The 14,532-nt window shown below is 41.6% G+C and overlaps 1 protein-coding gene across 2 annotated transcripts in view; it reads left to right on the top strand.

Annotated features, from left to right (window-relative positions):
* The window catches only part of SCHIP1 (schwannomin interacting protein 1), a 526,606-nt gene that overhangs the window by 333,108 nt on the left and 178,966 nt on the right, over positions 1-14,532 (top strand). The gene's annotated exons all lie outside the window — the stretch shown is intronic.

The following is a 14,532-nucleotide window of genomic DNA, read 5'->3' on the forward strand; positions in this document are numbered from 1 at the left end:
GATTAAAATGAAACCCCATGACTATATACTTTTCTATAATTGTTCTGCTTAAAAAAAAATCTCAAATCTTTTTAACAAAATTAGTATGTTTGAAATTGACATATTTTGACCACCTATAACTTTATCATTTTTACGAATATGGGGCGATATGAGGGCTCATTTTTTGCGACCATGATCGGTAGTTTTTATCAGTACCACTTTTGCTTAGGTTTTACTTTTTATACATTTTTTATAAATTTTCTTTGGAATAAAATGTGACAAAAAAGCAGAAATTTTGAAATTATTATTTTTTTTTTTACGCCGTTCACTGTACCGGATAATTAACAATATATTTTAATAGTTCAGACTTTTACACACGCGGTGATACCAGATATGTGTATTAATAATTTTTTTACGCTTTTTTGGGGGGTAAAATGGGAAAAACGGATGTTTTACTTTTTTATTAGGGGGGGGAGATTTTTCTAATTTTTTTACTTTTTTATTTTAAATTTTTTTACTTCTTATTTTTTTTTTACACTTTTTATGTCCCCATAGGGGACTATTCATAGCAATCATTTCATTGCTAATGCTGTTCAGTGCTATGTATAGGACATAGCACTGATCAGTATTATCGGTGATCTTCTGCTCTTGTTTTCTCGATCTAAGACCAGAGCAGAAGACCCCGGGAAGGCAGCGGAGGCAGGTGAGGGGACCTCCGGCTGCCATGCTGGATGATCGGATCTGTATTGATCATGGCATCTGAGGGGTTAATGGCAGACATCTGCGCGGTTGCAGATGTCCGCCATTACCGGCGGGTCCCTGGCTGCTTAAAGCAGCCGGGACCTGCCGCACATGACGCGAACGCGGCTCCGGTGCTCGCGATCATGGCGGCGCATAAATGTACATCATGGTGCGTTAAGTACCACGACACCATGACGTCCATTTACGTCCATTGTCGTTAAGGGGTTAAAACAATAAAGCAACAAAATCTGTTTTTTTAAACCAAATTTATGTTTACTTGTACAGTCATGGCCATAAATGTTGGCACCCCTAAAAATTTTCAAGAAAATTAAGTATTTCTCACAGAAAAGGATTGCAGTAACATGTTTATTCCCTTTGTGTATCGGAACTAAACCAAAAAAGGGAGGGAAAAAAGCAAATTGGACATAATGTCACACCAAACTCCAAAAATGGTCTGGACAAAATTATTGGGACCCTTAACTTAATATTTGGTTGCACACCCTTTGGGGGAAAAAAACTAAATCAGTCGCTTCCTATAACCATCATTAAGCTTCTCACACCTCTCAGCTGGAATGTTGGACCACTCTTCCTTTGCAAACTGCTCCAGGTCTCTCTTATTGGGAGGGCGCCTTTTCCCAACAGCAATTTTAAGATCTCTCCACAGGTGTTCAATGGGATTTAGATCTGGACTCATTGCTGGCCACTTCAGAACTCTCCAGCGCTTTGTTGCCATCCATTTCTGGGGGCTTTTTGATGTATGTTTGGGGTCAATGTCCTTCTCTCGGACGCAAACCCAGCTTTCTGACACTGGGCTGTACAGTGCGATCCAAAATCCATTGGTAATCCTCAGATTTCATGATGACTTGCACACATTCAAGGCACCCAATGCCAGAGGCAGCAAAACAACCTCAAAACATCATTGAACCTCCCCCATATTTCACTGTAGGTACTGTGTTCTTTGTTTTGTAGGTCTAGTTTTGTTTTCAGTAAACAGTAGAATGATGTGCTTTACCAAAAAGCTCTATCTTGGTCTCATCTGTCCACAAGACATTTTCCCAGAAGGATTTTGGCTTACTCAAGTTCATTTTGGCAAATGTTTCAGCAGTAGGGTCTCTGTGTCAGCAGTGGGGTCCTCCTGGGTCTCCTGCCATAGCGTTTCATATCATTTAAATGTTGACGGATAGTTCGCGCTGACGCTTATGCCTGCAGGACAGCTTGAATTTCTTTGGAACTTGTTTGGGGCTGCTTATCAACCATCCGGACTATCCTGCGTTGACACCATTCATCAATATTTCTCTTCCGTCCAGGGAGATTAGCTACAGTGCCATGGGTTGCAAACTTCTTGATAATCTTGCGCACTGTGGACAAAGGCAAATCTAGATCTCTGGAGATGGTCTTGTAACCTTGAGATTGTTGATATTTTCCCACAATTTTGGTTCTCAAGTCCTCAGACAGTTCTCTTCTCTTTCTGTTGTCCATGCTTAGTGTGGCACACAGACACACAATGCAAAGACTAAGTGAACTTCTCTCCTTTTTATCTGCTTTCAGGTGTGATTTTTACATTGCTCACACATGTTTGAAACAATCTTATTTTTCCATAATTTTGAAATGGTGCCAATAATTTTGTCCAGACCATTTTTGGAGTTTGATGTGACATTATGTCTAATTTGCTTTTTTTTCCTCCCTTTTTTGGTTTAGTTCCAATACGCACAAAGGGAACAAACATGTTTATAGCAAAACATGTGTTACTGCAATCCTTTTCTATGAGAAATACTGAATTGTCATGAATAAGTTTAGGGGTGCCAACATTTACAGCCATGACTGTAATTCCTCCAAGGTTTTCGGTCTCATGAGGATCATGTCGTTATGGCACTGTGTGGGCTTACCTTAAGTATCTTGCCCATTTTAGCTCATAGATCTATGATAGACTGATACCACCTGAGTATAGTTACAAAATAGTGTAAATGCCAATTCAATTAGCAAATTATTGTGTGTTTGCAATGTAAAAACCTTGATGAAGCACTATTTTGGATTTCTCATCTAGCTATTATAGCCATCAGTGCAACAATGCAGTCAGACAGTGCACTATAAAAAATCAATTGATACAGCAAAGCTTAATGGTTTTATGTCCATTGATTGTTTCTTCATTACCTGAAAAGATATAGAATGAGGAGAGGTAGATAAATGTTACTCATATAATATAGTAGGCAATGCCATCTATTAAAAAAAAGTTTTGTAATACACATTTTCATATTGCACTTTCGTCAACTCTCTTCTGCATAGTGAAAAGTTACTAATACATATAAACATATATATCCTTTTTAAGTGGTCAATATTACTTTATTATCTGGTTACATAAAAATGGCCAGATTACTACTATGTCCTTAAAGAGTACCTATGAACAACTAGACTTTCCCTACCCCCCCCCCCCCCCCCCCACTGTCCCTGACTCTATCAGACACTATCCCTGCTTTTTCTTTTTTGCTAAATACCACCCAAAATACCTTTTTTACTATGAGCTAAGCTTCTCATTCTGCCGGCTGGGTGGGTGGCCGGCCGAGTCAGGAGCGCGCTATGGCAACTCCTAAGTTGAAGTGCTGAAGTACGAGCACAGCACTGGCTGCCACCTGTCTGAATGACAGGCGGAGAGCTGAGCTGAGCTCGTACGTGTCATGGCTGCAGTGTGATTTTGGACTGATGCAATGAGTCCAAAATTAATAGAGATGCTTGCGGCCTGGACTGCTAGGGAGACCCCTAGTGGTGAATTTTTTAAACTTAAAATACACATGAAAGGATGCAACAGTTTTAATTAAAAGCAATAAGAAACTTATTTGTTAGGGATTGATCTTTAATATATACAAACATTTTTTGATGATAGGTACCGTGTAAACAGATATTATAGTCCATAGGAAGAATAACATCTACATATATGTAAGGCATATGCTCTTGAAATTTGTGGGCCTGTTCAAAAAAGATATAATGGGGTGTTCCTTTTCTGTTGTTCAATGTATGACGTGTTATGGGATCAGGAACAACAGGAAGAGATGGCAGTTGTGTTTATATGATATAGGCTGGTTTTATATGTGTGTGTTACAGTTGTATGTAACAATAGAAAGAGCGCTTCGGCAAAGCCACCACAAAATTCTGAATGTAAATGGAACAGATGTGTGCAGTTGCAGGACAGTTCACAAGACCCTTTAGGCGGGGTGCTCAGTCCGGAGACATAGAAAATAATGTTCATGAAAGGCAGAAAGACGGCACTCACCATGCTGCAGGGATCAGAAGGATTTACCCCGTGGTGCCCCCCTCATCTCCCCATGCTGTAATCCGCTGATAGCACAAATAAATCCTTCTGATCCCTGCAGCCTGGTGAGTGCCGTCTTTCTGCCTTTCATGAATGTTACAGTTGTATGTTTGCCTCTGTATTATGGATACCAGTCCCAGTATGAAGACCCAAACTGAAAGCTGTTCATTAGAAACGCACTCTGGCCTGGACTTGCATCCAATATGGGTTCAAAAATGGGCCTGTAACATGCTTTTGTGAAGCTGGTACATATCAGTGCAGCTGTGCTTGGTACATCAGGTCACCCCCACACACGGCTTCCTCTGTGAGAATCTCCTTCAAGTCATACACAGATGGTCTACACTAAGGAGCTAAGAGGAAGGAGTCCACATCTATCCAAAAGATCAATCAGTGGTTCCCAACCCAGTCTTCAGTGCCACCAAAAGTCCAGGATTTGAAATTTTTTGCTGTTCTATTCCAATGGAGCAACTAAAAACACAGAATGGGGCCTCGAGGACTGGGTTGAGGACCACTGCTATAGATGATTGAAAGGAGACACATTTTTTGTAGCATCTGACTACCGTGCGAGACCAAGCCTGATGTCATTCTATGGTACTGTGTCTTGAGCTGGAGCTTTGCACAGTACTGCACTATAGTCATTTTTCATAAAACTTAAAACATTATTAAAAAGCCTCCACCTGTTAAATACTGAATGTTTAATAATTAGACTAGAAAATTCCCTATATGGGTGATCACTGCACTAAATGCATCTAGAGATTTGCGCTTTGTCTGGATTTTTCATCTTTGCATTTTAGTTTTTTCCTCCTTGCCTTTCAATTGCCATCACTCTTTACATTTTCCACCAACAGTCCCATATGAAGGCTTGGTTATTGTGACACCAATTGTACTTTGTAATGACGTCACCAATTTTATTAACAACAAAAAACCGAAACATTAAAACATTTGGGGGCTTCCGTTTCTATGCAGTGCACTTTTCTGTAAAAATGACACGTTATCTTTATTCTGTAGGTCTATACAGTTACAACGATACCCAATTTATGTAGGTTTTGTTTTATTTATAACTTTTTGTACAACAATTAGTGTGCCTAAATTTTTCCTCTTATTTTTTTTTGGTATATAAAGACAAAAAAATCAGCAATTCTAGACATTGGCATTTTTTACATGTACACCATTGACTGTGCAGTTCAATTAACATTATATTAAGTTAGGGCATTTACACATTTAGTGCTACCACATGTTTATGTTTATTTTTGTTAAGATTTTTTTTTTTATGAAAAATGAGAAAAGGGGGGTGACTTACACTTTTTTTTAGGCAAGGGGCTTATTCACATTTATTACCCTTCACAGTTTATTCACAATTTTTTTTGTCCCCGTGGGGGACTATTACATACAATCTTTTGATTGCATACACTTAACAATGCTGCCATAGCATAACTTTGATCAGTGTTATCAGCACTCCATTAGTGCAGGCTGCAGGGACCCTCCGTCCATCCTCTTAGCTGATTGCTATCCCGCAATTTTGCCGCAGTGGTCCCAATCATCTCCCTGAACTAGCCATTTTAGATGCCACCATCATTTTTGATTGCACCATCTAAATGGTCATTGGCGATGTCTGGCATTAGCCATTGGTCCCGGATGCTGATAGCAACGGGAGCAAGACTAGGGCAAATGTTTATCCCTGATGTGCAAAATAGGTTGACGTATACCAGTTTACTGCAAACTGCTAATTATTTACTGCAAGAACACATCAAGAAGAGAATTACTAACACTTGTCCACAGCACGTACAGACCCTCTAAGGCTGGTTCATACATAGTATTTTGGTATTTGGTCAGAATTTTTACCCAAAACCAAGAATATTAGTATTCCCTATTTAAATTGTATATATGGGAAAAGAAGATATGTTACTAATGTTTTGCGGCCCAAGTAGAAGACTTGTTGAGAAAGAAATCATCTTGTAGTTATTGACTTGGATTTTCCCTTGCTCTCTCCCAGAGGATAAAAATCGTTCTTAGTCATGTGATGGACACAGAGATACATGTATGATAACTGGAAAGTCACCCTAATCAGGACAGATTTAGAGACCTAGAAAATCATGAAGAATTATAGCATCAATAAAGAGATATTTCTTTCTACAGGGCCCCACTCCCCTGAATGTATATGCTTTAAGAACCAGTTTGTTATGTACCAACAATTATCAAAGGGGTATTTCGGTTTCAGAAAATAGTTTTATCACCCCAAGACATAACTTACTAAGATAGTGTTATCACAAATCTCACTGGCTTCAGCATACTTTTTCTAGTCTAACCCCTGACCAGAAGTTCTTTCATTTTAAAGGGGTGTAATCCCAGCAGCTCCCTGGCTCCTCCCTCTCTCCTGAGACAATGCATCGTCATTTGGCCAGATCTTGTCTTTGAGCTCTAGCCCCCCTGAGTGATGTCATCACCTCTGGCCTGCATATTTTGTGCCACGTTTTTATGCAAAATGAACAAAATCAACCTTAAACTTGTTTACCGTTATTTGCATAATTGCTGTAAATTTACGCAATATTTACCACGATTTCAGAAAATGAAGGCAAAGTCTTTATAGTACCATGACAATACCACTAATAAAATACCAAATGTGAACGAAGCAGTAAAGGGGTACTCCATCCCTAGACATCTTATCCTCTATCATAAGGATATGGAATAAGATGTCTGATCGATGAGACCCCCTGCAATCTCCGGGCCGAGACCAGAGTGTTCTGAACACCGAAGCTTCCAGCTTCTGTGTTCTTGACGCTACGCCACCCCCCCCTCTCCATGTTTATGGGAGGGGGCATGACAGCTATGTACTAGCCATCACGCCCCCCCCCCCCGCCCCCCCATAGTGTGATATCCCAGTACAGGATATGCATCTCACAGTCCTATCAGCTTGAGTCCCTGCACGTCCCCAGGGCTCACCTGCACTGTACCCCTATAATCTGTATAATTGTATATTATGTGTAAAGGACCTTTGATATGGTCACATGGTTATTGATCACATGACAATAGTTGTCACATGTTAAAGTCACATGTTTTGTTTCCCAGAGAGCACCAGGTGACCAGATGCCCCACAGCTACCCTATGGGCTCCTTGCTCAGCCCCCCTTTATAAGAGGGGGAGGTACTACAATCTCTTTTCTTCCACCATACTTTCTGCTGAGGTCAAGTCCAGTCCAGACATCTCAGAGCCAGTGTCCAGCACATCTGGAGGCCTCAAGCCTAAATTACAGCCACAAGCCAGTAAGTCAAGTCATCTATGTCTGCTTTCACTATCTTCAGTCAAGTCTATTATAGTCAGCGTGGCTGTCCTAAAATCTGTGAGAGTCACTGCATGTCCCAGCAAGCTGTGAGGTCCCCTGTGTTACTGGTCACCTCTCTGGGATCCTGGCCTAGCTGTAAAGACTGTACCACCTGTCTACCTCAGTAAAGCTACCGTTAACCCTGGCCTTGGACTCTTATTTGCCCTGCCTAACTAGGACTAGCCGTGCTACCGTTTGGATGGTTCTCGATAAAACCACGCCTTGATGTCACGAACATTAAGGGGTTAATACCATCTGCCCCTGGGCTATAACATCTGCTCCATACACCTCATCTTCACACCCCGTGGCGCACCACACATGAATGGGGAAGGCATTACGTCTGTATGACGTATGATGTTCTGCAGCTTTGGCCAGGAAACTGGCAGCGCTATGGGAGGGGAGTAGGGAGAGTGGGGAGACTATGATGGAAAGCAATGCATTCTGGGAATTGTAGGATTGAGCAACGACTCAACCAGGAAGCACAGGACTAAAACCACCAAAATAAATAGATTTTTTGTGGTTTCAGAGCTTAGGCAGATAGCAATGCTATATATTTCTGCATTTTTTTTCTTTTACCTGATGCTGGAGCACCTTTTTACAGAATACATCTCCTAACTAGGATGTAGTAGCTACATCACATTGCTTTTATTTTATGGCTAGCTAATAAAGTTATACAAAGCAAAATTATAACTTTATGTTAAAATCATCAAACTCTTTCATTTTACTTTTCTCAAGGCATTACTCATAATGCTTGCAACCTGTTTCTGTTGACTCAGCAATTGCACTCATATTCAGTAGCACAGAATGCATAGAGTATTTAAAGTCCAGCTGTCCATGTTATTTTAGGAGCAGCAGATTGTATAGCGGTAGCCTCATACTGCCTCCGGAAATGTCTAAATATAAGCAACTAAACTAGCTAAAGCTGCTCTGTAGAGCACACATTTCATTTCTAATAAAAACATACTCCGGGGAGAATTCTTTACAAACCTATGTGCTGCTATTTTATACATATCTTGGGATCCCAACCTATGCAGCAAGGCATATGACCATCAATATGCTTATGAAGATTTTATTTCTTTTATGTAAATGTGATCCTGATTCCACAGGAGAAGTTTTTTATGTTGTTTTTCAGATTAGATAGGTTCTATATACACATTTAAATGTAAAACACGGAAGACAGACATGGTCATTTCGAGTGATTGTAACTGACTAGAATTATGTGCAAACCTATATCTCTGTGACATCTGATTGGATAAGTTGCAATAACTGTACTGATCACTCCATGTTTGCTTCTACGAATAAAGTTTATTTAAAAAAAAAAAAAAGGCTTATGAATATGGACAATAAGAAAAGAAAATAACATAATACACATAATGTCATAATGTATATTATATTATTATTACATTGTTCCTTCGAAAAAGATGCACATATCATGGCTTAAGCGACTGTAGATAATTGCGAATAATTTGTACATTATATTCTGTGTGTATTTAAAGACTCAAAAATACACGTGTTTTACAAGAAAAATTACCCTCATTATTTTTGTTTTATAGTGCAGTCTTTGACGTCTTTCAGGCAGTTTATGATTATTTTATGTAAAGCAGGTCTTTGCTTGCACAATTTAAGTGTTTAAAAGTGTTTATGTACAAAAGAACATGCCAAAAAAGGTGTCAAAACTTACATTAAAGTGTACCTGTCATTAACAAAAACGTTTTATATAATGTAAATAGCATTGTCCCTGCAGCTATTGTCTGTGTGTCTCTGTGCAGCTCTGTGCAGTGAGGACAAGCAGGACTCTGTGCAGTGAGGACAAGCAGGACTCTGTGCAGTGAGGACAAGCAGGAATCTGTGCAGTGAGGACAAGCAGGGCTCTGTACACTGAGGACAAGCAGGACTCTGTGCAGTGAGGACAAGCAGGACTCTGCCGTGAGGACAAGCAGGATTCTGTGCAGTGAGGACAAGCAGGGATCTGTGCACTGAGGACAAGCAGGGCTCTGTGCAGTGAGGACAAGCAGGGCTCTGTGCAGTGAGGACAAGCAGGGCTCGGTGCAGTGAGGACAAGCGGGGCTCTGTGCACTGAGGACAAGCAGGGCTCTGTGCACTGAGGACAAGCAGGGCTCTATACACTGAGGACATACAGTGGTCTCTAAACTATATCCCTCCTGATCTTGCAAAACTACAACTCCTAGCATGCCCACATAGCTGTTTGTTGTCTGGGCATGCTGGGAGTTGTAGTTTTGCAACATCTGGAGGGCCACAGTTTGGAGATCACTGTGCACTGGTCTAAAAACTGTAGCCCTCCAGATGTTGCAAAACTGCAAATCCCAGCATGCCCAGACAGCAAACAGCTGTCTCGGCATGCTGGCAGTTGTAGTTGGGTACCTCCAGCTGTTGCATAACTACATCTCCCAGCATGCCCTTCAGTGATTAGTACATGCTGAGAGTGGTAGTTTTGCAACAGCTGGAGGCACACTGGTTGGAAAATACTGAGTTAGGTAACAGAACCTAACTGAAGGTTTTCCAACCAGTGTGCCTCCAGCTGTTGCAAAACTACAACTCCCAGCATGCACGGTCTGTCAGTACATGCTAGGAGTTGAATTTTTTTTTCATTTACACATCCAACTTTAACAAAAAGTCGTCAAACACCTGTGGGGTGTTAAGGCTCAGCGGACCCCTTGTTACGTTCCTTGAGGGGTGTAGTTTCCAAAATAGTATGCCATGTGGGTATTTTTTGCTGTTTTGGCACCACATGGGCTTCCTAAATGCGACATGCCCCCAAAAAACCATTTCAGCAAAAGTTGCTTTCAAAAAGCCAAATGTGACTCCTTCTCTTCTGAGCATTGTAGTTCGCCCGCAAAGCATTTTACGTCCTAACATGGGGTATTTCCATACTCAGAAGAGATGGGGTTACAAATTTTGGGGGGCATTTTCTCCCATTACCCTTTGTAAAAATGGTAAATTTGGGGGAAAAACTGCACTTTAGTGTGAATTTTTTTTTTCCATTTACACATCCGATTTTAACGAAAAGTTGTCAAACATCTGTGGGGTGTTAAGGCTAACTGGACTCCTTGTTACGTGCCTTGAGGGGTGTAGTTTCCAAAATGGTATGCCATGTGAGGTTTTCTGCTGTTCTGGCACCATAGGGGCTTTCTAAATGTGACATGCCCCCCAAAAATAATTTCAGAAAAATTCACTCTCCAAAATCCCATTGTCGCTCCTTCCCTTCTGAGCCCTCTACTGCGCCCGCCGAACACTTGACATACACATATGAGGTATTTCCATACTCGAGAGAAATTGGGTTACAAATTTTGGGGGCTTTTTCTCCTATTACCACTTGTAAAAATTCAAAAACTGGGTCTACAAGAACATGCAAGATTTTTAATTTTCTCCTTCACTTTGCTGCTATTCCTGTGAAACACCTAAAGGGTTAAAACACTTACTGAATGTCATTTTGAATACTTTGAGGGGTGCAGTTTTTTATAATTGGGTCATTTGTGGGGTATTTCTAATATGAAGGCCCTTCAAATCCACTTCAAAACTGAACTGGTCCCTGAAAAATTCCGATTTTGAAAATTTTGTGAAAAATTTGAAAATTGCTGCTGAACTTTGAAGCCCTCTGATGTCTTCCAAAAGTAAAAACATGTCAACTTTATGATGCAAACATATCGTAAAGTAGTCATGTTGTATATGTGAATCAATATATAATTTATTTGGAATATCCATTTTCCTTATAAGCAGAGAGCTTCAAAGTAAAAAAAAAAATGCTACATTTTCAAATTTTTCATCAAATTTTGGAATTTTTCACCAAGAAACGATGCAAGTAACGACAAAAATTTTACCACTAACATAAAGTAGAATATGTCATGAAAAAACAATCCTGAAATCAGAATGAAAGGTAAAAGCATCCCAGAGATATTAATGCTTGAAGTGACAGTGGTCAGATGTTCAAAAAATGGCCGGGTCCTTAAAGGGGTAGTCCAGTGGTGAAAAACGTATCCCCTATCCTAAGGATAGGGGATAAGTTTGAGATCGCGGGGGGTCCGACCGCTGGGGCCCCCTGCGATCTCTCTGTACGGGGCCCCGGCTCTCGGCCCAGATAGCGGGTGTCGACCCCCGCACGAAGCGGCGGCCGACATGCCCCCTCAATACATCTCAATGGCAGAGCCGGAGATTGCCGAAGGCAGCGCTTCGGCTCTGCCATAGAGTTGTATTGAGGGGGGCGTGTCGGCCGCCGCCTCGTGCGGAGGTCGACACGCCCCCTTCCCGCGGGCTGTCGGGGCTCCGTACAGGAGATCGCAGGGGGCCCCAGCGGTCGGACCCCCCGCGATCTGCAACTTATCCCCTATCCTTAGGATAGGGGATAAGTTGCTCACCACTGAGTCACCACTGGACTACTCCTTTAAGGTATATTTGGGCTGGGTCCTTAAGAGGTTAATTCTACATCACATGACCAGGAGAGACTTTTTTTAAGTATTAAAATGTAAAACATGACCAAATCACCATCATCATGCATGTATCTATATTGATGTCATAGATGATACAGTCATGTCAAACAACATATTGTTTGTGTGATCATATGAGCTAAAATAGTTTATAAATAGTTTGTAAGGTGCAAAAAAAAATGCGCTCATCCAGTTCAGCCTACTATGCAGCAGTGTTGATCCAGAGGAAGGCAAAAAGCCAGATGAGGGAGAAGTACATTTTCCTTATGTTAGGTAAAGAGAATTCTTCCTGACTCGAAATCTGAAAAACAGAATCATTGGGCCGGCGGCATGTGACGTCACGCCTCCTCCGCCGTGTGATGTCACGCTCCACCCCTCAATGCAAGCCTACGGGAGGAGGCGTGATAGCTCACGTCCCACGCCGCCGGCCCTCTAGTCGCCCGTAATCAGACCCGGAGCGAACACGCTCCGGGGACTGATTACAAACAGGGTGCCGCGTGCATGATCACGGGCATCCCCAGCTGCGGGACTCCCGCGATCAGGCATCTTATCCCCTATCCTTTGGATAGGGGATAAGATGTGTAAGCACCGGAGAACCCCTTTAAAAGGCTCATGCAGCCTCTTTTATCCACCTGAACTAATACTGGGCATAAAGAAAGCTATTGCATGCCCAACAGGACAGTTATCTAACAACCATTTGGCACCTAGAAAGTTGTATGCTCTAGTCCAGTGGTCTTCAACCTGCGGAACTCCAGATGCAAAACTACAAATCCCAGCATGCCCGGACAGCCAACGGCTGTCCGGGCATGCTGGGATTTGTAGTTTTGCAACATCTGGAGGTCCGCAGGTTGAAGACCACTGCTCTAGTCCTATTAACTAAAATAAGCCACAAGCACAATACTTGCTGGGCATTGGATAGTTGACTCTACAACCATAATGCCCAGGGTAGCCATATCTCTTAATGCCTGATGCCAGATTGGGCTGAAAGAGAGGGACAGCACAACCCCTTAAACATGCTTTAGTTTAGTATAATTCCACTAAAGGAATAAAGCCTATTTAGTCAAATGTGATCATTTTCTTTCCTGATGTGACATTGATGGATAGAACTGTTAGTGTTATATATATCATTCAATGACTAAAAATAAAAACCTGTTTATTTTCACACGCTGAACCTGTTATTTCTCCCACTGACTTGCATGTAAATGCAGAATGTGATATTCCTTGCTATGAAATAGTATTTTTATTAGCAAATCCTTGACACTGCTATATAAAGTAACTTGTAAAATCGGTAGAAATCACTATGACATGAATTGGTTAGAGGAAACGGCAGAAAATCTAAAGAGCAATTGTGTGTCTCAAGATAAATAGCAAACACATACTCACAACCCCCGGTTGTAAGGATGTCATGACCTTATAAGAAATGAGAATGGCAAAAAGTGACATGTTCTGTTGTTAGTCATTTGTAGAGATTGAATTTTAAGATGTCTAAAAGATACAGAGGACTCTGAAGAGATCATGCCCAGCGTTCCGTTATTAGATTTTGTGTGCAGCTTCTTGTTAAAGTCTGGTACAAAATGCGATTGTAAGTCATGTTTACTACCCTTTGTTTAAGTATTGCAATAAATACTGTACTTCATTGCCATAGTCCAAACCAAACACGTGCAGGTGTGGTAGAGGGCAGATGGAATTACCCTAGGGGCAGATGGCATTAACCCCTTGTATTTGTGGCTCCAGGGCGTGGTTTATCCCCAATACCACCCGAAGGTATATCGCTGGATCCTGGGCTAGGCACAGGGGCAATAATGACTCCGACGCAAAGTTATGGACAACGGTAGCTTTACTGAGTGACAGATGGTACAGTCTATACAGTGTAGCTCAGGGACTAAGAGAGAGAAGAGACTCCTCCCAGGGCTTTTATGGGGGAGACTCTGGTGGGTCCCATTGGTCACCCTTAAGTCACTTGGTCACTGATACCCCCTGTGTAACAATCACATGACAACTGGTGATCACATGTTAACCTTTCTTAAAGATACAACATTCTTATATTCATAACATAGGGGATAATATACAATTACAGTAGAACAGATGAAGGAGGGGCCCAGGGGACACTGCAGGAAGGCTGCCTGAAAAGGCATCAAGGGTACGGGGTAACAACTCTCGTACTGGGCTACCACACAGGCCAAAAGGGATATATTTCGGCAAGGACCCCTTTACTAACACTCCTGTTCTATGCATAGTGTCATACAGGACTGTTGAGAATCAGGGGGCATTAGCAGAGGGGGAATACAATGCACTTGGAATCTTTCACCCAGTCTGAGGTCCAGAGCACTCTCTTTGCTTGATTAAGTTTTCCTTAACCCTAACCAGTCTCCCTGCCAAGCAACTCATAAACACCCTTACGACATGATGCTGCCACCACCATGCTTCACTGTAGGGATGGTATTGGGTAAATATTAAGAAGTGCCTGTTTTCTTCCAGACATGATGCTTAGAGTTGAAAAACTTTAATCTTAGTTTCAGCAGAGCAGAAAAACTTGTCTCTCACAGTCCGAGAGTCCTAGTTTTTTTGCTAACTCCAGGTGAACTTTCACGTGTTTTTCACTGAGCTGAGTTTTTTCTGGCCACTATGCAATAAAGCCTAGATTGTGGACTGCTGAAGTGATGGTTGACCTTCTCAAATTTTCTCCCATCTGCCCACAGAATCTTCAGAGCTCAGCCAAAAGTTCTAACATTCTTTTTTTCACGTTC

Source organism: Hyla sarda, chromosome 3 (assembly GCF_029499605.1).
Source record: "Hyla sarda isolate aHylSar1 chromosome 3, aHylSar1.hap1, whole genome shotgun sequence".
NCBI lineage: Eukaryota > Metazoa > Chordata > Amphibia > Anura > Hylidae > Hyla > Hyla sarda.